The sequence below is a fragment of the Sphaerodactylus townsendi genome, linkage group LG14 (genome assembly GCF_021028975.2).
Source record: "Sphaerodactylus townsendi isolate TG3544 linkage group LG14, MPM_Stown_v2.3, whole genome shotgun sequence".
Taxonomy (NCBI): Eukaryota; Metazoa; Chordata; class Lepidosauria; order Squamata; family Sphaerodactylidae; genus Sphaerodactylus; species Sphaerodactylus townsendi.
The window spans coordinates 8,304,343-8,327,502 of NC_059438.1; the positions used below are offsets into that span (position 1 = coordinate 8,304,343).

Genomic DNA, 23,160 nt, shown 5'->3' on the forward strand with positions numbered 1-23,160 from the left:
TGTAGCCCGGTGCAAAATCTGAGCCCCCCCCCCCCCCCACATGGGCGGCCACCTTCCCCCAACTATGACCAAACAACTTTTTTTGCACCAGGTCTTGAAGTCAGTGTATGGACCTAGGGGGAGGAAGGAGGAGTGTAGGGGGTGATTTTCTGCCTTCCCATGTGACTAAATGGCCACAGCCTGGGGACATTTGACTCCATATGTCCTCCTGGGCAGTACACCCCTGGTGACATTAATCCAAATCAGCTCTGTACCCCAAATATGCCTTTTACAGGCTGGTGGAGATCCCTGATCCTCTTGATTTCTGATTTACCCATTATGAACTACGATGATTAGGTCGAGAACTCCCACCTGTATAACAATGAGATGTGAGCTGTGAGTTCTCTTCAGTTCCCATGCGTGGAGAGCCCAATCTGGATTGTGATCATGGCATGCTTGGAGAAGGGCCTTCCCCCATGGTGTCATTTTCCCAAACTTTTTTTAAAAAATCCCTGTTTGGCCTCATGTAGTTTGGGGGATGGGCTAGACAAGTTTGCTAAATCACAGAATTCCAATCTCAGAACTCCCAGACCACATCTGCCAACACAGACACACACATAACATGAAATCTTTGTAATGTGTGAACTGGTCTTTATGCTCTGAACTAGATGAGGCCACTTGGGCACCACTGCCTTTTCTTCTTAGCAAAAAAAAAAGATGTTCCATTTATGTGCCAGTTTTTACAGTGCTTCATTACACAGGCAATTGTCACGACTCCTCCAATCCAGGAAGTAACAAAAGACAAAGACAGAAAGTACATGATGCCTACTGCAATTTCAAACCAAACCAAAGCAAACCTGTTTGATTTTTAACCAGCTCGTGGCCTTTGAGATACTCATTTTACACTACATGTGAAAATAATTCCAAATAGAGGCAGAAAAAACGTACAAAGTATGTGTGCTTTGAGCTGGCATGCTCAACTAAATAATCTTGGGACTCTCATTCTTCAAAATGTGTGGTTTCTTCAATCTGATTCTCCGTTTAATTTGCGTGACTTCGCTGAGCTCCAAGTGTAATGCTTTTCAAATTCTGAAACACTGCTGAGTTCTTAAATTTGGGATCACAGTACAAAATCCATGTGCTTCAATAATAAAAATGATACATCTGGAGCCTGCTTCTAGCACCAAAAAAAGTAATCTGGGTCAAACCATACCTGCTGATCTCATTAAAACTCATTAATTAAAAATCAAGTGAAACCTCCAAAGGGGCTACAAAATCCCCCACGAGCACATAGTAGTTTTATGTTTCCCCCTTCCATAAGAGTAAAATAATTTGCCCAGAAATGTGAGCAAGGTCAGTATTTATGAATGCTCTCTTTGCCTGTCCTTTCAGCGTTGAGTGTTAAAATATTCAGAAGAGTTTTTTCTTCGCAGTTTAGTTTGCAGAAGTTACAATTTTGATTTGCAACTCAAACAGAGGCCTGCGTGAAAATTGGTGGGGAAGACCACATGAATGAGATCAGTCCTGAGAATTTCATACCAATGGATCAGAGGACAGGTGGTATCCCATCAAAACCAATAGAAATGTTGTTGGAATTTACAAGTGTCTGTCACAACTCAATCATGGAAAGGGTTTACTGTATGTAAACTAGTTACTGAGGTCATAGTTTTATGGCAGTCTACTGATTAAGCTATTGGTCAGTCAGTTTGACATTGCTAATATGCCACTGGTCACGTAGGCAGAAGTTATAAAGTCAAGTCTGTTTCTTTGTTTGAGCAGTGTAGCCACGGTGTGAAAACCATGAGGCAGAAGTACGTGACCAAGTGTAGTGCTCGAATAGAAAGGTGTTGTTATTTTCTCTCTTTGTAACCCTTCCTTAGTTAGTAAAATTCATTTATATAAAAAGCAACTGTGACTTTCTCTCTCTTCTGTTTTACTCTGCTAAATTTATCCAACAAATGTCAACCGAACGTCTCAGAACACAAGTCGTACCACAATTCAAGAATCTTGAACAAATTGTTTAACAAGCATAACAAGCCAAATCTGAACCAAACTAAAATTTCTGTGCATATCTCTAATAAAGATGTGTGCAACCCACCCAGGGACCATGGAACAGAATAGGAGAGAAGCTTGCCTCTCCAATATAAAATATTTAAATATAAAAAATATAACATATATATATAAAGTGTATAAATACAAAAGTATATAAAAGCAGAAGTTTTTAAAATGTGAAAATGTCATTGCCCCAAAGCTGGATTAGTCCACTTACCTCAGAGATATGCTGATTTAATTGTGCTCATTTGATTAAATTCTCTCCTTCATGTGGGGTGGGAGACTTCTGGTAAGCTGTACGCATGAACTGTTTATCCACATGGCAGATCTAGAACAGGAAACTCACTTCTTGGTTAAAGAGCTGTTGTGCAACGAAGGCTCGTTCCACACATGCAAAATAATGCACTTTCAAACTGCTTTCAGTGCTCTTTGAAGCTCTTTGAATAGCAAAATCCACTTGCAAACAGTTGCGAAAGTGGTTTGAAAATGCATTATTTTGCATGTGCGGAAGGGGCTGAAGACTCCAGACCCTGAAGTCAGTTGTCACATTCAGAGCGATGAGCTGAACCTTTGAAGACATTTGCACCTGGACAGCATGTTCACTTCTGCATCTTTTGCCGTCTTGATCAACCACAGAGCGTGACACAAACTGAAAGCAAATGCGTTGCAGGCAGCAAATGGAGCAGTTTCAGAGAAGAGAGTGTTGGACAAAATCATTGCTCTTGGAGCCACCATTTATCAGCAACAGTGACTTATGATGGGGTGGAGGTATAGAAGCAACTGGCAGAGCTACAATTTGGGAGAAGGAACACCCTCAAATCGATGCTAGGTTGCTCTACCATTTTCTTCTGGTAGAGGAACCTGAAAAACTTGAGTGGAGCACACTGCCAGCCCGTCCCCCAAACACTTGGTTTACTTGAAGTTGCTGGCAGCAATGTGTTGATCTACACCGATATTGTTTTTTTCCACAGAATGCTAGAATGAGTGCCTTATATTAATTTTTTTGCTCCCAAAAGATCGCTATATTGTCTTATTTTCAAGGATGTACTTATTTTTTTGTATTCTGTTAAAACCAGGCATGCTTCCAGAACAAAAGGCACTTTACTACGATCTCTTACTTTTGGGGGATGCACTTATTTTACCCAGCACTTCGGCGAGCCTACTGCATAAAATCTTATTTTCCGGGGATATGCTGCGCATTAGGAAACAGGGTAGCAAAGCGCGTAAAACGCTCAGACGCACTTATTTACCGGCATTATTTCTCAGATGGGCGCTTTTGATTGCTTTCTAAGAACTACTTTGAAAACATGCTTTGGCTTCTGCCAGCTGCACTCCCTTCCACAAACCGATAATGCATTCTGCTCATATACATGCAAAGATCTTTTGTATGCATGTGCAACTGTATGTGAAAATCCATTATAATACCACTGTTGACATTACGAGAATAAATATAGAGAATTTCTACAGCACCTTTGAGCGCTCAATCAGTATTAGATGAATTATCTTGTAATCTTGACAATGATCAGTAAGAAAGATTAGGATGATTATTCCAATGCGCCAAAAGAAGGAGCTTACTTTTTAAGCCCCAGCTTTTAAGGACTACCGGTAAGCTTTTCCTAATCTCCTCCCTCTTCCCAAATCAATGGACCAACAGGGGTGCAATCACTGCCCCCCCCTCCAACATTTTAAAATCAACAGAATCAACATCTGCCAGATTCAGAAGGCAGCCCTACTGGGATCCGCACAAATGAGGCGAGGCTACGGTTATGGAAATTTTACAGTCCTAGAGCCTTCCTGGGTAGGTGAGGTTCGAATTGTAATAGAAAGGCCAAGCAACGCATCCTCAAGAACTGATGAGTATTAAAACGAAAAGGAATTAAATAACAATACCAATAATACCAATAATACCAATAATAATAATAATGATGATGATGATGATGATGATGATGATGATGATGATGATGATGATGATGATGATGATGATGATGATAATAATTTTAGAGCCAGTTTTTAGTACCCAAAATAAATATTAAGAAGCTTTTGTTAATCAGTAATATTATGAACAGTATTTACAGGCAAAACATCCTAGTGGCCTGCTGGTATTATAGGTCTGTGTGTAAAGCTGATAAATTCAGCTGAATTACTTCAAGATTGGAGGCAAATTATAGTTTTTATCAGAGTGCTAAGTGGTACGATCCTTTATTCATTCAGATATCAATATTCTGTTGTTCTCCCAACAGGGTTCCAAAGTGGCTGACCCACCATTCTCCTTTCCTCCATTTTATCCTCACAAGGTAGGTTAGGCTCTCTCTCTCTCTCTCTCTCTCTCTCTCACACACACACACACACACACACACACACACACACACACACACACACACACACACACACACACAGAGAGAGAGAGAGAGAGAGAGAGAGAGAGAGAGAGAGAGAGAGAGAGACTGTCCCAAGGTTATCCAGCAAGTTTCTGTGACAGAGTGAGGATTCAAACCTGAAGTTTCTCTGATCTTAGTCTAACACTAACTGCAACGCATCACACTGGTTCTCATGCATCTTTTTGCCTTCAGAGATGCAAAAGAGGCAGCCAGCAATATGCAGTCAGTTTTTAATAAGTAACTCTTGGTGCTTAATAACTCCAATTTAAGCAGATGCTACATCTGTAGGTCAGACATGCAGAGAAGAACCAACATTGTGACATATCTAATTGGAAAGAGACCTGCTACCCTTTGTCAGCTTTGTTTTTTGCATCTTTCAGCTTTTTTCGGACTGGTGATATGATTGTATTTTTACTGCCTGTGATCAGTCAGCACTCTTATCTCAGTTTCTCAAGTTCTACAAGTTTTTGAAGTATTGCAAAAAAACCTGTTTGATCAGAAATGAAAGCTGTGCTTGGGGAAGGGGGAGGGGAGATCGAGCGTGCATGACTCGAATAATGGCAACTCTTTCATGCTATCTTTAGCTCTGCTTAAAAACATTGTCAGTCTGCCAGCTGAGAAACACCAACACAAGTCACACAGCCCAGTAATGGCATGAAATATTGCCCAAGTCCCGAGCCCTTTCCCATTGTGTGAAGACTTATCCTATGTCCAATAAACACAGCTTGGAGTCTGGGATAATAAAGGAACATCTGTCGGCAGCTGGAGGCCACTCTCAACAATTCCTCTGCCAAATTTGTTTCCACGTCTTCCCAAGAAAAGTTGCCAACTCTCCTCTTCAAGCAGTGACATTTGAGAACCATTCTGTCGCTGACTGTAAGACAGGCCTATCCAGCCAAAGTTTAAATCTGGTCATGACTGACCAGCGATAACCCTGTGGCATTCATCAGCCAGACAAGCCACACAATTCTGCAAATGTCCTGGGAGTGGCTACTCACACCCAGTGCTGCCATATGTGCAGAAACAGACACACTCAGAAGAGCTGCTCATTTTGAATTGTGAACTAATAGGTCTTACAGGGTGTTTGGCTCAAGGGGAAACTGGCATTGCAAACAGGGCAAGTTCAGGTTTGGGATTTTGTATGTTTGCGTGAAACACAAAGCTATGTTCTTTCTCCGGTTCTGTTTCTGGGAACAGGTTGCAGGTAGCTATGCCTGAAGCAAAAGACATCGCATACATTGGATTAGGACCAACCAAAGTGAGCAAGTTTTCAAGTTATCTAGAACTCTTTGGTAGGATTGTCACTCCAAGTTGGGAACTACTTGGAGATTCCAATCAACCCACCTTAATTGGCATATTATACAAAGCAAGAAAAAGAAAGAGATATTCATAAAACATATTCAAGAACAACCTATACTCGACCACTGTTTATAAACGATTCTTGATGACATATCTCAGTTACATTACAGTTATCATTGTTCAGCAAATATGCCAATTTTTGTTGGTCCGAATAGCCTTTTTTGCTGTCTAATAAAGGAGATAATAGGAGGCTGCTGATACATGAACCGTGGTTAAAGATGCTTCCACTGCCACTCCACATGAGATCCAGGAAGTTTGGAGCCCCCTGTGTGTCAGATGAGATATCCCACAGAAAATTCTGCCTCATGGTCAACTCAGCCATCCATCCATTTCTTGGTCAGTAAATAAGTACCTAGCTCATAGCTAGGGGGTAAAGAATAGCCGGGGAAAGCAATGGCAAACTACCCCACAAAGAGGCTTGCCTATAGAATCACTGCTCGCAGTGGTTCCCCAGGGTTGAACACGACTGAAGGGGAAACTTTACCTTTATAGGAGAGAATAACTTGGTTCTAAGAATCTACCTGGATATTTTAGGGGTGGAGCCTGAGGAGAGTGGGGTTTGGACAGGGGAGGGACTTTAACATCGTGCCATAGAGTTCACCTTTCAATGAGGTCATTTTCCCCCAGGTGAACTGATTCTCTGCCCCTTGGAAATGAGCCATAATTGTGGAAGATCTCCACCTTCCCCCCGGAAGTTGGCAAGCCTATTCATCAGCCTGCATGACAGGTTAAAAGGTTGTGCACAGGGGAGAAGGGGATTTAGCAAGCCTGGTGTTAAATGTTGTGATCAGCATCCTGCAGAGATAAAATAGTGCTGGGTGGAGGATTTTATCTTTGCAGATTTGGCACTCTGCAGAGGAGGCCTTCAGATCACGACCTGAACACTTTTTTCCTTCCCCTCCCCCACGTTAATTTTCAGCACGCAGCCCCGGGATGAGTTCTGCGGAGATTCTGGTTTACATCAGGCAATTTCCCTCTGCACTGCAGCTCAGCTTTGCTCACATTTTAGCCGTCTTGGCATTGCCTTACAAAGGTGCTCCGTTTTAGTTTACGTAGCCCTCAGCAAACTAGCCCAACTTCAAAAAACTTGGGATCTGATCATCTGCAACTACAGAAAATGAGCTTCCAACCTCTGGCATTCGGTTCAAAGACATCTGATGAAATCAATGAATCATTTCCCTACAGTGTGGTAATAGTCAATGGAGTTTAAATATGGTAAGCAGGTGGACAGTGGAGATGACAACAGCTGTTAGCAGCTAAATGGACCCTCCACATTCAGAGCTCTGTGCACCAGATGTGGGGGACAAACAAAAGGGGACAACTGCTGCATAACCACTTTGTGTTGTGATTTCCAGGGGCATTTGATGCATGTGTAAAGTGCCGTCAAGTCACGACTGACTTATGGAGACCCCAGCAAGGGGCTTCCAAGGCAAGCGAGCAACAGAGTTGGTTTGCCATTGCCTTCCTCTGCAGAGTCTTCCAAGTACTGACCCTGCTTAGCTTCCAAGGTTGGGCTGTATCGTGCTGCCTTCCTTCCCAGGGCATTTGATAAGCTGTTGGAAACAAAATGCTCAACTAAAAGGCCCCTTCCGCACAAACAGAATAATGCACTTTCAATCCAGTTTCACAATGGTTTGAAAGTGGATTTTGCTGTTCCGCCCAGCTGCAAAGTGCATTGAAAGTGGATTGAAAGTGCATTATTCTGCATGTGTGGAAGGGGCATAAAAGTGGAGTTTTGTCCGTTTTGTCCTCTTTAACTGCATGGAAGCTAAATTCCTTCCTAATATACTCCTACACTGCAAGATTTGTTGTGTGAGAACTGGATGATTTACAGTGTAATCCTAAACAATATTGGTGGAAAACGCTGTCAAGTCACAGCTGACATATGGTGACCCTGCAAGGTTTTCAAGGCAAGAGATGGCCTGCGGTGATGTGCTGTCGCCTGCCTCCAGGTGGGCTGAGAGAGTTCCAAGAGAACTGTGTCTGGCCCAAGGTGACCCAGCAGGCTTCATGTGGAAGAGTGGGGAAGCGGACCCAGTTCTCCAGATTAGAATCCAGCCTCTCCCCCTCTCCTCCCCACCCCCACCCTGCCTCCAAGTCCGCTGAAGTCAGTGGTCTTGGAAGCATGCAGTTCTAAATAGGATCACAGTGTGAGTCAAGAAGAATTGGTGGATAGAAGTTAGTGGGAAAGGGAGAGTCATTTTGCTAGGAAGCTGGATAAGATTTTGGGGGATGCTTGGAAATAGAAATTCATTAGTGACGTGAGGATTTAAATTTACTGCGAGCTGTTTTATCACAATCATATTGGGTTAGATCCAGTCTAAATTTTCCAATAATAGAAGTGCTATCCCCACCAATTCCTGAGAGTCCTGATTTGCAGTGTTCTCTCCACCTCCCCCTGCCCCAAAGCAGAATTTTGGAAAGAACAGTGGGCTACAACAGAATGGAGGACCTCCATTGGTGGAGAACTGAGTCTGGATCTAAACCATTGTTTGTGCAGGGGCTTCCTCTTTCAAGCCAAAGACTGTGGGCTGCATTTCCCCATTTGTTGGAGTTTTACTCCCTTTACACAAGGAAAGCATTGGAAGAATCCAGTATCTGGTGGGTCAGCCAGTTGAATTTGGCTCAACACCAATTTTTTGTGAACCAGAACCAGTAGTCTAAGTGCTACCTCTACTGCCACTTTCTGTTCAACATTATAACTGGGCATACAGCAGTACAAATCTTTTCTTTATCTTTCTGCATGGAGTCAAAAGTCATTTTAAATTAATTTGTCTTGCATGTTTCTTTATATTTCTGCATGGAGTCAAAAGTCATTTTAAATTAATTTGTCTTGCATGTTTTGTTCCTGATTTGGCCCCCACAGAACCCTGGTATAAGTTATATGAGCTCATAGCCACATGGGAAGAAGTCCCAGAATGTGTGTCTGAGGTTATCTAATACTATCCAGTTTTTCTTCTGCCTAGCTGCAGGACTTTGCAGACAATTACAAGGGAACGCCACACAATTCACATAAGAAGCAGCCCAGAAGTATTTTCCAAAGTTAGTTTGTCCTTCTGCCTAGCTGCAGGACTTTGCAGACAATTACAAGGGAACGCCACACAATTCACATAAGAAGCAGCCCAGAAGTGTTTTCCAAAGTTAGTTTGTCCAGGTTTGTCAAAATCCAACATTTCGTAGAAACGTCAAAGATTTTTGAAGAAACCAGTTGTTTGCATGAGATCTTGCCTGTGAAGGAACCATTTCCACCCAAACACTTACTGATTGGTTCCCTACCTGGGCACATGACAATTTATACCCCACTAAAACATTCCCTTCTCACAGGACACAGTGTGTAACAGACTTCCCTCTGTGATACACCTCTGAAGATGCCAACCACAGATGCAGGCGAAACGTTAGGAACAAGATCCTCCAGACCACGGCCACACAGCCCGGAAAACCCACCACAACCAGTTGAATGCAACTGTAAAAGCCTTCAACAATACACTGAACCAGTTTGTGTTTGCAATGTCTGTGCATGGAATTTTAAAACCTCCCCTCAATTTTAAACATTTTGAATTTTTCAGCACTCTTGGGAGTTCCCCTGGATGCGCAGAAATATTTGCTTTTAACCTTTAATCTCCCTGCCTGCAGGTTTCTTTTATCTACATGGGGGTCATACTTTTAAAAATATGATTAAAGGATTTTTCCCCCCTGCCTTTTTGGTTTTCTAGGCATTTTGATGAAACAGTCATCATATTTTAAACAGTCAGTTTTCTCAAACTCCCTTTGCTTTGTGTGCCCTCAGTAATACAGGCTTTGTACTTGGCACAAAGAAGAAGTCCCAAGAGGCACGCTTCCAGGGTTTGACTTCCTGGGAATGAGAAAACACCAGACACTTCAGTAGAACAAAAAGCTAAAATGTATTAACCGGAAAATTCAGTTATGTTATCCATATTTGCGCATTCTCCAGTTTGCATAATTAATTCCATTCACAGAAATTGGAAGTGTGTGCAGGAATATCCAGAGTGTTAACCAAAGTCATATTTCTTCTGCATGACTTATTTCCCTTCTCCATATTTAAGAATGATGGAATTGTGCAACATGCGGGGAACAGACAGTTATGAGACACCTGCTTCTTTAAAGTTATGTGCTGATGTAGATTTACTTCATTTGCATAATGAGTTCAGGTTGCGGAATTCTGGGGTAGGATTGTCCAGGAACAGAATTGTGCACGGCTGCTATTCAGTAATAGCCTGATCTCTTCAGATTTTGGGAGCCAAGCCGTTTCAAAGCTGGCAACAGAGATTGCTGATCAAATCTTGCCCCTGCCATTAGCTCTGCCGAGCTTGACCCAGACGTGGCAGGCAGGCATGTTTCCCTGTAATACTCCGGCTAGGGCTGGGACGGGAAGAGTCACTAAAGCTGTCCCACTTTGCCTGCTTCCTGTATCAATAATTCACTCCAGGCCAGATGGCAAGTTTTTAAAAGGCTTCCCCTTCCCCGGGGCATGTACAAATCAGCGGAAACTGCTGGCATGGTTACTGTGTAGGCCATCTCCCCGTTAGTGTGATATCCCTTGGCAGGGGAATAGGAGTTGTCTGCTTCTGGGTATGGCAAGGAAGGGTGGTCTCAAAGCTCTCCTTGGGCTACTTGATGCTCGCTCTCTTCCGACAAAATAAATGTCTTTCCTGTCTTTATGGGTGAAGCTGAATAACCCAGTTGCCATACATCCATACCACGTTCGCCAAAGAACACGGCTCAGTCTTGGCCCTCTCATAGCGCAGATGCAAGGAGGGGCAAGATGGGTCACCTTCCAAAGGGTCACCATTTTCTTCATCACTGCAGGATTGAAATGCCGAGCAGAAAAAGGAAAGGCTGCACCCTCTAGCGACACAGCAGGACTATCACAATTCTGATGAGTTCATGGGGACTCCAGGAAGGCACACTGACACATCAAGTGCTTAAATTCTTACAGCTAGAGTGGCCCAGCCTAACCTGATCTCTTCAGATCTTGGAAGCTAACCAGGGTCAGCCCTAGTTAGTGCTTGGATGGGAGAGGACCGAGGAACCCTAGGATTGCTATGCAGAGGCAAGTTTAATGCCCGTTCTGGGCCAATTTTTGGCTCCAAAGGCATTGTGGCCTGGAACGGGGTAAGAGAGGCAGGTTGTCTCTGTGTTTTTTGTTCTAGGTTGTAGTTCTGGAGTGCCTCCAATGCATGCCACTGTTTATTGTGGCCCTGGCCTGTGGCTTGTTTAATGCCCACCCCGGGCCATTCGCTAGCTCTGAAGGCGTTTTGGTCCAGAACACAGTAAGAGAGGCAGGTTGTCTCTGCCTTTTTTGTTCTAGGTTCTGGAGTGCCTCTAATGCATGCCACAGTTTTTTGTGGTGCTCTAACTTGTTTAATGCTAGTTCCAGGCCGTTCTGGGCTTTTTTTTTTTTTTTTACTGTTCGAGAGGCATTTTTGGCCTGGAAGGGGTTAATAAATCTGCGTTTTCTCTGCAATTTTTGTTCTAGATTGTAGTTCTGGAGTGCCTCTAATGCATGCCAGGGGTTTGTTTGTTTGTGTGTGTGTGGTTCTCTAACTCGTTTAATCCCCGTTCTGGGCCATTTCGGCTTTTACCCCGTTCCCTCAGTAAGTTTGCAAGCAGCCCAAGCCTTACATGTTTCCTCGAAAGTATGCCGCGCGGGATCCCAGCGGCGTTACTCCCAAGCAAGCGCCTGGAACCACATGCTATGCAGCCAACAGTCGTTCCGGAGCACCCCGGCTTGTGGAAGTTACTCCAAGGGAGCAGAGCAGCGGTTTGCAAGTTGACAGAACCTCCCGGGCCAGGGTGGGGCCCGCCTCCGCACTGTTCTCGCAGCCTCCCCCCGACGACCCCCTCCCCTCCCCTCCAGTTTCGAAGGGGAGGAGACTCCACGTTCCCTTTTCGCCAGCGGCGACCACAGCAGCAGCGCGCTCCGTTGCAGATGTCCGGAACAGCAGGAGTCCGGGGGAGACCCGGGCTCGCGATCCAGGTGAGAGGGGCGCACGAGACCTCTGCACGCAGCAGTAGATCCCCTTCGGGCCCCCTTTGGAACGGAACCGAGGACACCCTCCCCGTCCAGTCAGGGGCATCCCCGGATCCGTCCCCTAATTCCCAGCAGCAGAAGCTTGTCTTTTGTTGTTTGGAGAGGAAGGGGTTAAATCCTGGAGGGGGTGTCCTAGAAGTACCTCCCCCCTCAAAACACTGAACTTTCCTTTCTTTGCTGCATGCAGGGGGCGGAGCTCCAGAGGGTCCCGCAGGCCGTGGGGTCGGGGAATCTTTTTTCCCTGCGGATCTAGGAGAGGAAGCGCCGCTGGCCAGTGGGGCTGGCCCAGTTATGCGCGGAGGCGGGGGACGGGGGGCGCATTCCAACTCTGTGGTGCGGGAGGGGGAGAGAGAAAAACTTTCAAGGTGGTCACTCTTGGCCATCTGCAGGAGTGGCATTTGGCGCTGGCCAATGAGGCGTCCGGACTTCGGGAATCGATGCGGCCGAGGAAAGACTTGCAGCCAATCCAGGGTGGGAAAAGGCGGATTCCTCAAACGGAGCAGCCCGCAGGAGGAAGTGGCCCCCTCTCGATTCCTAAACGGGCTGTGCAGTTTTCCAGGAGGGATGGGGCGGCCGGCAGAGGGCTCGTGTCTGGTCGGAACTGGACGGCTCTCTGTGCAGAAGCGCCTGCAGACTTGGCCCGCGGGCAGCATCGTTTCTCCGGGTTGCAGATCTGGGGCAATCTAACTAAGTGTATCTATCTCCGTTTGTCTGGTACAGGGGTAGGGAACCTTTAACACTCAAAGAGCCGTTTGGACCCGTTTTCCACGGGAAAAGAAAACACTTGGAGCCACAAATAATTTTTGACATTTAAATTAAAGATAACACTGTATATATTGGGTTTTTTTAGCCTTTTAATCCGCTCATTCTGAGAAGCGTATGGATGCGCCCGCCCTGCTGCCTGCAGGGCGGGCAAGGATGAAGCCGGCGGCTCGGCCTCACCGGCAGCTGGGAAAGCGCCCGCCCTGCTCCAACGGGGCGGGCGAGAGAGGAAGCCCGCGGGCAGTTGGTGTGCCCGCCCTGCTGCCTGCAGGGCGGGCAAGGATGGGGCCGGCGGCTCGGCTCATGGAGCCACAGTGCAAGGACAGAAGAGCCGCATGCGGATCTCGAGCCCCAGGTTCCCCACCCCTGGTCTGGTACGATTAGAAACTGCCCTTCCAAGTTCCCCAGAGTATGCATGGTTCTCTGTGACCCATTTTATCTTCATGACAGTCTTGTGAGGTAGGTTAGGTTGTGAGAGGCTGTGACTGGCCCAAAGTCAGCAAAGTGCATGGCAGTGGCAGACCTGCAGAAAATGGCACCCCAGGGCAAGTACTTGAATTGTATGTCCCCCGAAATTGCACCCCAGGGGAGAGGTGGAGGGAAAGGCTGCTCCTGACTTCCTGCCTACTTCTCTCTAAGGGCAGCAGCTGTAAGCACAGCAGGGCATTGGCACACACACTAGCACACTCGCACACTGGCCAGGGGAGAGGCAGGCTGTCAGGTGGGTGGAAGAAGCAGGTGGGCGGCAGGTTAGGGGGGGTGGGGCATGCAGCCAGTGCAGAACTGCTCTTGTGGGTGGGGAAAGGATGGCTAACTGTGTCCCTCCACATGAGTCCCGGGGTATCGTGTGGGAAGTATGTGCTGTTTTGGAAAGCACTCTTGCTCTGACATATTCCCTGCTCTGCTCTGGACACGCTCTGTAGTGGCATGGGAGAGGAAATTTCCATGTCTTGGCTTGGCATGATGCTATGCTTTCACCCAAATTCCTTTCCCTTGTATGTTGGACTGCCACCTCTGACTAGGAACAGCAACCCCGTCTTTCTTGTCAAAAATTAACTTGAGATTTTTTTTCCCCTACTGCTCAGTGGTTTGTGACCCTGAGACCACTTGCTCATGAATGGGGTCACCGCCTCATTTCTTGCTGGCGAAAATACAAGAGGCATACTGCTGGTCTAAATGTAAATGGCTCCTGGCTTGGAAATCTGCTTGGGAGACCTGCCTTCCCTGCTATAGGCAAGTGTAGGCCAAAATGAAATAAAGATGTTGCGGAAGGGCCAGGCTGTGAAAGTGGCAGTCCTCTTTTATGTGGCACTTAGAAGTTCAAGTCACCTGATTATCCTCGTTCTGGGTTGAACACAAGTTCTGCCCCGGTTCAGCACCCTGGACCTTTTAGAAGAAAATATTGTGTCAGTTTCCTACAACCAGAATACTGTGCTTGAAAGAACCGCCTGGCATCCAATGACTTACCAGAACTTTTAAAAGTGACACCTGATTCCTTATATTATAGCTAAGCTGGGGTTTTGTGAGTCCCAGAACCGTTGGAGTCCCAAGAGCCAGAGAAGACACAACTGCACCTTTCTGGAGCTGAAAATTCCTTCCTGAAGGGGAATTTCTCTTATTCTGATCATGCACCAAGTAGTTTTGTCAGGTTCAGGAAGCACAGGAATGAGAGACATATTTTAATTAAATGACTCAGCCAGTTAATTGAAACATGTGCAAAAAGTGTGGCAGTACTTTAACAAAGGTAATAGGTTATGTCAGATTGATGTAAGTGCTCTGGCTCGCTTAGTGACTGACCTAACAGTGCCCCATCCTAAGCCAAAATCACACCCTTCTAAGCCCATTGACTTAAGTGGGCTTAGAAAGGCTCAGGAGGGCAATCTTAAGCAGGTCTATGCAGAATCCTATCCAAGTCAATTCAATGGGCTTTCTTCCAGGAAAGTGTTCTTAGTTAACCACTGTTCTGTAAGTCTTAAGATGGCGGTGAAAAAGTGGAATCTATGTTCTATCCAAGTCCCCCTTCAGCTATTTCTGCATAGGGTGCGTTCAGAAATCATGACGAACTGCAGCTTTGATCATTGTATCGTCAAAGGCTTTCATGGCCGGATTCAACTGGTTGTTGTGCGTTTTCCAGGCTATGTGGCCGTGGTCTGGTAGATCTTGTTCCTAACGTTTCACCTGTATCTGCGGGCACAGTGTGTAACACACTTCTCTCTGTGATACACCTCTGAAGATGCCAGCCACAGATGCAGGCGAAACGTTAGGAACAAGATCTACCAGACCACGGCCACACAGCCCGGAAAAGCCCCAACAACCAGATCTTACATTGTTGTAATATCTGTTCTACTGCAGGTGAAGACTTTTTGTTCTGTTTGGCATTTCCCGAGTGATCCCTCCTTTCTGCCCAGTATTTTAATTGTTGTTGTCTTTTTATGCCTTTTAGCTCTGGTTTTAATTGTTTTCATGATATGAGGGCTTTTGGTCAGTTTTATCAGTTTTGAAATGTGGTATTATGATGTACGTTTTATTAGCCACCATGGAGTGGCCCTTATGAGGACAGAAATGTGCAATGCTCATTTTGATAGCCCCATTGGTCCTCTGTACGTGTGCCCAGCTGAAATGGGAAGAGGGGTTTTGCTGAGGTCAACAAGCAAGTCAGGAAGAAACTTCTTGCTGTGACCTTCTTCATTGGGTACATTGCCAGGACCTCGATAAACCAGCCTGACCCACCAACCCTGCCCTATAGTTAGACTACTGGGACAGTAATCTATCGGATAGCACCTGTGCATTCTGCAACAAGGTCTCAAATTCTCCTGCCTTGTCCCCTTACAGCAGTTGAGTCAGTTTTAAGCAATTAGGCTCTTGACATCTGTGGGCTGACCAGCCACCAAGGTCTGTACTTATCCAATTCTGGCTGTCCCGCACCCTCCCATTAAGGTTTCCTGGAGCTGTTTTCCAGCTTGGCAGAGCAACTGGCTGCTGCACTCTGGTTACGAGTTCTTAAAGTGTCCCTCTCAACGCCCAGAAGTAGTGGGGTGAAGAAGGGGCTGCTTTCCGTCCAACATTTTTCATTTCTCCGAGAAGAGGCTGAATGGGGCAGAAGCCTTCAGCGTGGGCACGATGGGTGGAGCAGAAGCATTTGAGGGACGAGGGCACTCTGGCACGGATTGCAGCAGCTGTTTTGTTCAGGTCTTGCCTGACCTGGACTACTGAGCATTCCTGGCCGATCTTTAGCTTACTAAGGAAACAATCTTCAGTGCTTGTTTTTAATGCTATGAAGACATATTTAATTTATGCCCCCTCCAGGGTTTTCCTGGCAACAGATGTTCACAGGTGGTTTGCCGTTGGCTGCTGGTGCCTAGCGACCCTGGATTTCCAAGGGGTCTCCCGTCCAAGTACTAATCAGGGCTGACCCTGCTTTTTGAGAGCTGATGTAATCGAGCTCGCTTGGGCTATCCAGATAAGGAGGAAGAGGAGAAGAAATATACCCCACCTTTCTTTCCTGTAACGAGACTCAAGGTGGCTTACAAACTCCTTTCCCTTCCTCTCCCCACACTTTGTGGGGCAGGTGGGGCTGTTCCAAAGAACTGTGACTAGCCCAAGGTCCCCCAGCAGGAGTGTAAGAGTGCAGAAATACATCTGGTTCACCAGATAAACCTCTGCCACTCAGGTGGAAGCCTGGGGAATCAAACCTTGTTCTCCAGATTAGAATCCACCTACTTTTAACCACTACACCATGCTGGGCAAGGTGTACTCTGTGCTAAACAAAGTAAAATAAAATATGTTGTGAGGTAACCTGGATCTTGCCCCAAGAGCAGCTGGATTTGCTGTCCCCCCTCTCCCATATGGTTGTGGAAATTAACACATGTGCACAATTTTGCATTATTCTGTGTCATGTCCTGTCCCACCCCAATATTCTACTTGTTCTAATTTTCTGCCCTGTTTGGACAGGAGCATGTTGCAGCCAATGGCAGCAGAACCTAAAGAAGTAGGAGAGGAAAGGAAATATTGACTTGCCAGGACTAGGCCACAACTAGAATGCCCGTACTTGAGGTTGGCCCACTCAGGAAGTCTTTATGTATACCTCTATTGCCAATGATAAGGCCAGACTGGGATATCTCATTGACAGTGTAGGAGATGTGGCACAATTAAAGCTTGCTAAGCTTCCAAGACAGACTGCTTGATTGCCAAGGCCTTCTTTTGTGACAGGAAAGACGAGCCTTCTGCAGTTGCAGAGGTCAACACCTGAGAAATAACACCTTAGACCAGTGATTCTCAATCTTCCTAATGCCGTGACCCTTTAATACAGTTCCTCATGTTGTGGTGACCCCCAACCCTAACATTTATCCATTTTACAGATGGAGAACACTGATGCAGAGAGTCTTAGGTGACCCCTGTGAACGGGTCGTTTGACCCCCCCCAAGGGGTCCCGACCCCCAAGTTGAGAACCACTGCCTTAGACCTTTGAAGTGAATCTGAAGGTAACAGGAGTATTGCTGAATGAGAGTTCCCGGTGCAAGAAACTTCTATAGAAAATCACAAATGATGTAGCACATTCTCTTCTCTCCTGAGCCCACTGGGACCGAGGGATGACAACCATCAGGTGGGACCCAGGGAATCCCTGGACTTACAGCTCATCTTCAGACCACAGAAATCAGTTCGCTCAGAGCAAATGAGTGCTTTGGAGGGTGGACTCTATGGCATTGTGGTTCATTTAGCTCCCCATTCTCCCAAGCTCCATCCCCAAATCTCAGGAGTTTCCCTATTTGCATCTGGCAACCTTAGCCCCCCCATTCCCTGCCGGTGGGACCTTGGAACCCTACTGGAAACTTGTTTGCATTTCCTCTGCTCTCTTTTATTGTATTTTCCCTCGCATCGGGGTATAAGCCGGGAAAGGACCCTGGTCTGCAGGTCAGTCTTGCTGTCAGCCCGGAACTGTGGTTCAGCATCAGACAAAGACTTCCATGGGCCTGGTGATGCAGGTTGTGGTAGCCAGCAGAAAAATTAGAAACCCAAGACTCCTTGCCTTCACTTTGGAAGGAAGTGGCTGGTGTCGTGGCATTTGGCTACAGTGGTATAAGCCTCTGAAAGGCTTACGCAGTGGAAAATTGGCAAGCCCCCTCCTCCCTCCAATGTCTGCTTGGTGTCTGGCTGCTAGCAACAACTCTTTCATGTGGGCAAAGCTGTTGGAGAATGGGCGAGCCTGTAAACAATTAGAGCACGGCTTTCCCCCTGTTGGGATTCCTGTGGCTCTGTGATGAAGTCCATGCTTGGGGAATCCTTTCAAGGAGAAAAGAAAAAAATTATTCCCCCCACCCACCCTTTCCATGCTACGGACGAGCACATTTTTTGCCCCTTGGTAAATTTCAGGTTCAGGTTTTTAAAACCCTGAAATTTCGGCAGAACCGAATAAAGCCAATACCCATTGGCTTTATCCAGCTTTTTAACTGAAAATACCTGAACCTGAAATTTACTGGGTAAAAAAAAAATCCCCCCTGCCTCAGCTGCTGTTGTCCAAGCCTATATGGACCTGGGAAATGGCAATGGAGTTGGGGGAGTGGGGGATTGAGCTCCAGCTGAAAAAGCCATAATTAGGTGTCCCCCCCCCCCCATACGTAGGCAATCTCTTCCTGGCGCCCAAATGGATCAGTGCCGGGTGGGTGCTCAACTCCCTGCAGTGAGTAAGTTAGGTATTTCTCTGTTTCAGAGCTGGGCGTGGCTACAAGAGCACACCAAGGCTTTTCTGCAGCCCTGGGCAAATGTATAAATTCCCCACCTGCGTTCTGTCGTGCCCCATAAACTGAGCAGCATGTCAACATATGATTAAGAGATGTAAGGTTTTTGCAGGTTTTTTTCAAGGTAGGAGATGAGCAGAGGTCGCTTGCCATTGCCTTTCTCTGCATAGCAGCCCCAATTTTCCTTGGGGTCTTTCATCCAAGTACAGACTGTGCTTCGCTTCCAGGCTTAGACAAGATCTGGCTAGTCTGGGCTATTAGGGTTGCTGTGATCTAGAGGTGACCCGGCCAGGAACTATTTTCTTATTTTCCATTTTCATCCCCTCCCTTCCCAAACAGCAACCTGACAGAAATGTGGCACGAGTCATGGCATGCCCTACCCAGGTCTCATTTGAACTGTGCCAAGTCTCATTTAAACTGGGATGCTACCAGAGCAGAAATGCCCCACACCACAACAACCAGGGTTGTAGTGAGGATAAAATGGAGCAGGGAGACCTTTATACATTGGTCCAATCCAAGGTCCTTGAAAAAAGAACTTTTTAAAAAATGGTTCAGAGTTAGGAGCATGAAACTAGATAGTGAAGCAAGTTTTCTACTCTGGGACAGTTATTTTTGTCGTGCTATTTGTGAGTCTTTTGAAAAACCCCGGGTTGCAGCCACTTGCCAGCTAAAGGCTGGCCAGGAGGCGTTTCATTCACCTCTGTTTTTCCTTTTAAAAATTTTTTTGTGGCTTACATCTGCATAGCCACGCAGGTGCAAATGGTCATTTTATGGTATCATGAGATGTCAGCATAGCTCGAGGAGGGGGGGAGGTTCATTTGTGCATGTCTGCGTAACTACGCATCAGTGGGAAGTAAATAAAAAATATACATGCGCCTCCAGGCGAAGGCGCGACAGCAACCCGCATTGTTTCTGTGGGCTTCAATTGCTGCCTGCACAGATGCATGCGAAAACAGGAAAACGGGTTACTTTATCCCAACTGCAACCCACTGTACATTTGCTGTGCGGAGTGGGCCTGAATATTCAGTAATAGTATCTTTTTTGGGCTTTCCAATAATAGAAATTGACACAGCCTTGTAAATGACCACTGGTCATTTCTTCTTCTTCTTCTTATTTACAGTTTTTCCTTTGATTTCTGTCCACTGTTGACTCTTGGGGCATCAATGAAGTAATAGGTGAAACATGAGAAACACCCCAGCATCTTCTTTGCCACTAGGGGTGTCTTGTAGATCTGATTCTTGCTTTGAATGGCTCTTTTGCTCAAAGTGGTGTAACGTTTGGGCTCGGTCCTTGGCAGACAATGTTGATTCATTGTCAGACATTCTGTCCAGCCAGTGTGGCTCTCCACAGCCATCTGCTTCACAGAATATTTCCCATTCTTCTGGCATCTCCCCCTTCCCCACCAAGTCAACTCTGGTAATTTATGCTCTCCCCGCACCAATCAATTTAACAAGTCATCTCTTTCTCCCAGAAATGTTTTAAAAGATAGGATGGTGGGAGAAAGTGTCTTAGCTGTTAGGCAGGAAGGATTGCAGATAACCACATTTCTTTTGAAGGCCTGAAAATTGGTATTGATTTCTTTTTCAGACCTTTGCAAGGCAAAATGTTGACCAGGGTCAGCACCAAAAAAGGCTAGATGCCCTCCAAGACCCTCCCCCCACGAGGAAGCACTGCCTTTGACAAAAGGAACTTTTCTTCCTCTCCAACCAATGCAGAGAGGTGCCAGGCACCTGGCTGCTGCTTGCCACAGGATGGAGAAAGTAGCCAAGGAGAATTCCTGCCCCCTGTGGTCCTGAAACTTGGGGACATCCAATGAAATGGATGGGACATTAGATTCAGGACAGAGAGCCTGGATCATCCAGATGCTAGTTCAACACTTTAACCATAGGCATAACACCAGGGGGGGGTGTCGGTGTGGGGGCGTGATGGGGGTGTTCCGGGGTGTAGCAGGGATGGGTGGGGGCATGGCAGGGGTACAGTTCCCCTACCTCCAGCCCTGCCATAATACCAAGCCATTCCACAGTCTACTCAGTGGATTCTGGAGTCTCCTCTCACGTACTTTCAAACTGATCACGAGGACTAGAAACTTGATATTAAAACAAATGGCAGTTGAAGTTGTCAAGATGTCGAATTTTGAATTCAGGATCATATTTGGCTGTTGGGCAGAACTGCAGAAAATCTAGCGTTCTGCGCTGCGTTTGTTTTCAAGACGCTTACCAGATTCTGTTGCACGTTATTTTCAATATGGACTGAGAATATCCTTGAGGGAAATGGATTGTAAGTGCTGCTTGCAATGAGATGCGACTGCATCAAACTGTAAGGAACTTTTTAGCCAGAACTGAGTGCGAGTGATTCTGATCACCCCGACAGGCCCTTTTTCCTGTGGATTCAGAATTGCCACCCTCTTCCGATGCCGTGGACAGCTGAAAACAATCAGTACAGGCAGTCCTAGGACACAGCTGGCTACGAATGTAGAATATCTTGCAGATCTCATTCCTGCTGTCAACCACTTGAGACTTGCAGGGCCCCACGCTACTTCAGCGTTTTGCCTCCAGCCATTCAGGCCCTACTGACTTAAGAACAGGAGCCGTCTGGATGGAGAGGGAGCGGTGGAGCAGGGGAAAGCAGCCAAGGAATTTGGGCTCCGAAAGACGTGTCTGGGAAAAGCTCCCTCATCTTCTTGGTCTCTGTGGGTGGACACAAATGCCAGACAGGCTTCCTCAGGGAGGGAGGAAAGGGAGGGAATTGGTTTTCGCACCGCCTCCAGCCAGCCCAGAGAGTGCAGCCGGTGGTTGTAGTAGTGTGTGAGAGAAATAGCTAAGTTGCCCAAGGGGTTAAAGGATTGGAGGTCAAGCTCCACATGCTACGTCCGAGATTCTGAAACTAGCTATCCTGTGGATAAATGGATGCTTTGTGCATGATGTAGCTTACCATTTCCTGAAGGGTTGGAGGAAGATAATACTTTTTCTTTTTAAGTACAAAACAAAATTCAGTTAGGAAAAAAAACAGAATTTTGAATTTTCACAACATGGGTCAAAATTCAGGTTCTCCAGAGTTTTCAAACCACTTTCACAACTGTTTGCAAGTGGATTTTGCCATTCCGCACAGCTTCAAAGAGCATTGAAAGCCGTTTGAAAGTGCATTATTCTGCGTGTGCGGAATGAGCCCATGAGTTTTTTTCCCTACAATCTTGTTTTATCTCCTGTCCTCTTGCACTGTCTTCTTTTAGGCTTCTGTCTCCACCACCTGTTCTTAGGTTCTGGCTTGTCAACTTGCAGTATACTTTGCCTTCCACCTACTCCCTACTCTGCATCAAGACCTTTCCCCTCACCTCAAATTCAGGGCCTTTGGTCTCTCTTCTGTCCCCATCGAGACTGCCAAGAGTACACAGGTCTTCTTTCCCTATGTGAAAATTTTTCTCTCAGGTAAGCTGAACATTCATTTCCCACCCAAAAAAAAAACAAAAACCCGCATGTGATGATTGTCAACACATTTTGATGTAAAGTCTTACCATTTTCTGGGTTGGAGGAAGATAATACTTTTTCTTTTTTTAAGTACAAAAACAAAATTTAGTTAAGGAAAAAACAGAATTTTGAATTTTCTACAACATGGGTCAAAAATTCCAGGTTCTCCAGAGTTTTCAAACCACTTTCACAACTGTTTGCAAATTAGTTTTGCCATTCATACAGCTTCAAGAGCATTGAAAGCGTTGAAAGTGCATTATTCTGCGTGTCTTGGAATGAGCCCATGAGTTTTTTTCCCTACAATCTTGTTTTATCTCCTGTCCTCTTGCACTGTCTTCTTTTAGGCTTCTGTCTCCACCACCTGTTCTTAGGTTCTGGCTTGTCAACTTGCAGTATACTTTGCCTTCCACCTACTCCCTACTCTGCATCAAGACCTTTCCCCTCACCTCAAATTCAGGGCCTTTGGTCTCTCTTCTGTCCCCATCGAGACTGCCAAGAGTACACAGGTCTTCTTTCCCTATGTGAAAATTTTTCTCTCAGGTAAGCTGAACATTCATTTCCCACCCAAAAAAAAAACAAAAACCCGCATGTGATGATTGTCAACATTTTGTTGTTGAGTCTTTTTTCCTCATTAACTGGATGATCTATGAACATTCTGTAGCATCACACTCACCCCATCTTGGCTAGAGGTTGCCTGAGAGGTTACAAGTGGGGGATATTACTGTGTGTATTTGTGCTGTCAAGTCACAGCTGGCTTATGACGACCCTGTAATTTTTGCTGGGGAAGAAAAATCCCATTCCCCTAATTTTTCTGTATCCTTCCTGTTCCTTGCGAGTTTTTCCTTATCCTTGCATTTCATCTGAGGCACTTCCTTTAAATTGCGACTGCCTTATTGGCCTTATTGGACTTTATTTGATATTAGTACCTGAAGGGGGGGATCACTAGCATATATGTAAGATGCTTCTCCCTATGGGGACCTGTTGGCCATCTTGGTTAACAATTGTTTTTGCCCCAAAGTAGAAAAAAAAGTTTCCCCTATTCTTCTCCATTTACCTTCCAATGGTCTCTTGCCTTGTCTTAAACAGAAAACTGAGACAGAGTGCTCTGTTTTCTTTTTGGCCAGTGTATAAATTGTGTGGGTATTTTTAATGACAGCTTTGGGCAGGAACTGGCCACAGTCTGTGCTTCATGGTTTCCGATTCCTCCTGTGTGTGTGTGTGTTTCTATTTGTATCCTCTTGGATGCAATTAATCTTTTTCTTTACTTTACTTTTTTCAGGCTAAAAATGTAAAACATCCTTACTTTTCCCTCCAGTTTTGCTTGGTCTTTCTCCTACGAATTCCAGACCAAGTCCTAGAAATTGGTTTTAGAGGAGTAA

General features: G+C 45.8%; 2 protein-coding genes across 2 annotated transcripts in view; one reads left to right on the forward strand and one right to left on the reverse strand.

The window, feature by feature from the left end:
* The window catches only part of ADGRG5 (adhesion G protein-coupled receptor G5), a 29,046-nt gene extending 16,941 nt beyond the window's left edge, over positions 1 to 12,105 (reverse strand). The window contains exon 1 of the mRNA XM_048515837.1: positions 11,412 to 12,105. The gene's annotated coding sequence lies outside the window, so the exon portion shown is untranslated. The remainder of the gene's footprint in view (positions 1 to 11,411) is intronic.
* The window catches only part of CCDC102A (coiled-coil domain containing 102A), a 36,063-nt gene continuing 24,561 nt past the window's right edge, over positions 11,659 to 23,160 (forward strand). Inside the window, 1 exon segment of the mRNA XM_048515835.1 lies at positions 11,659 to 11,766. The gene's annotated coding sequence lies outside the window, so the exon portion shown is untranslated.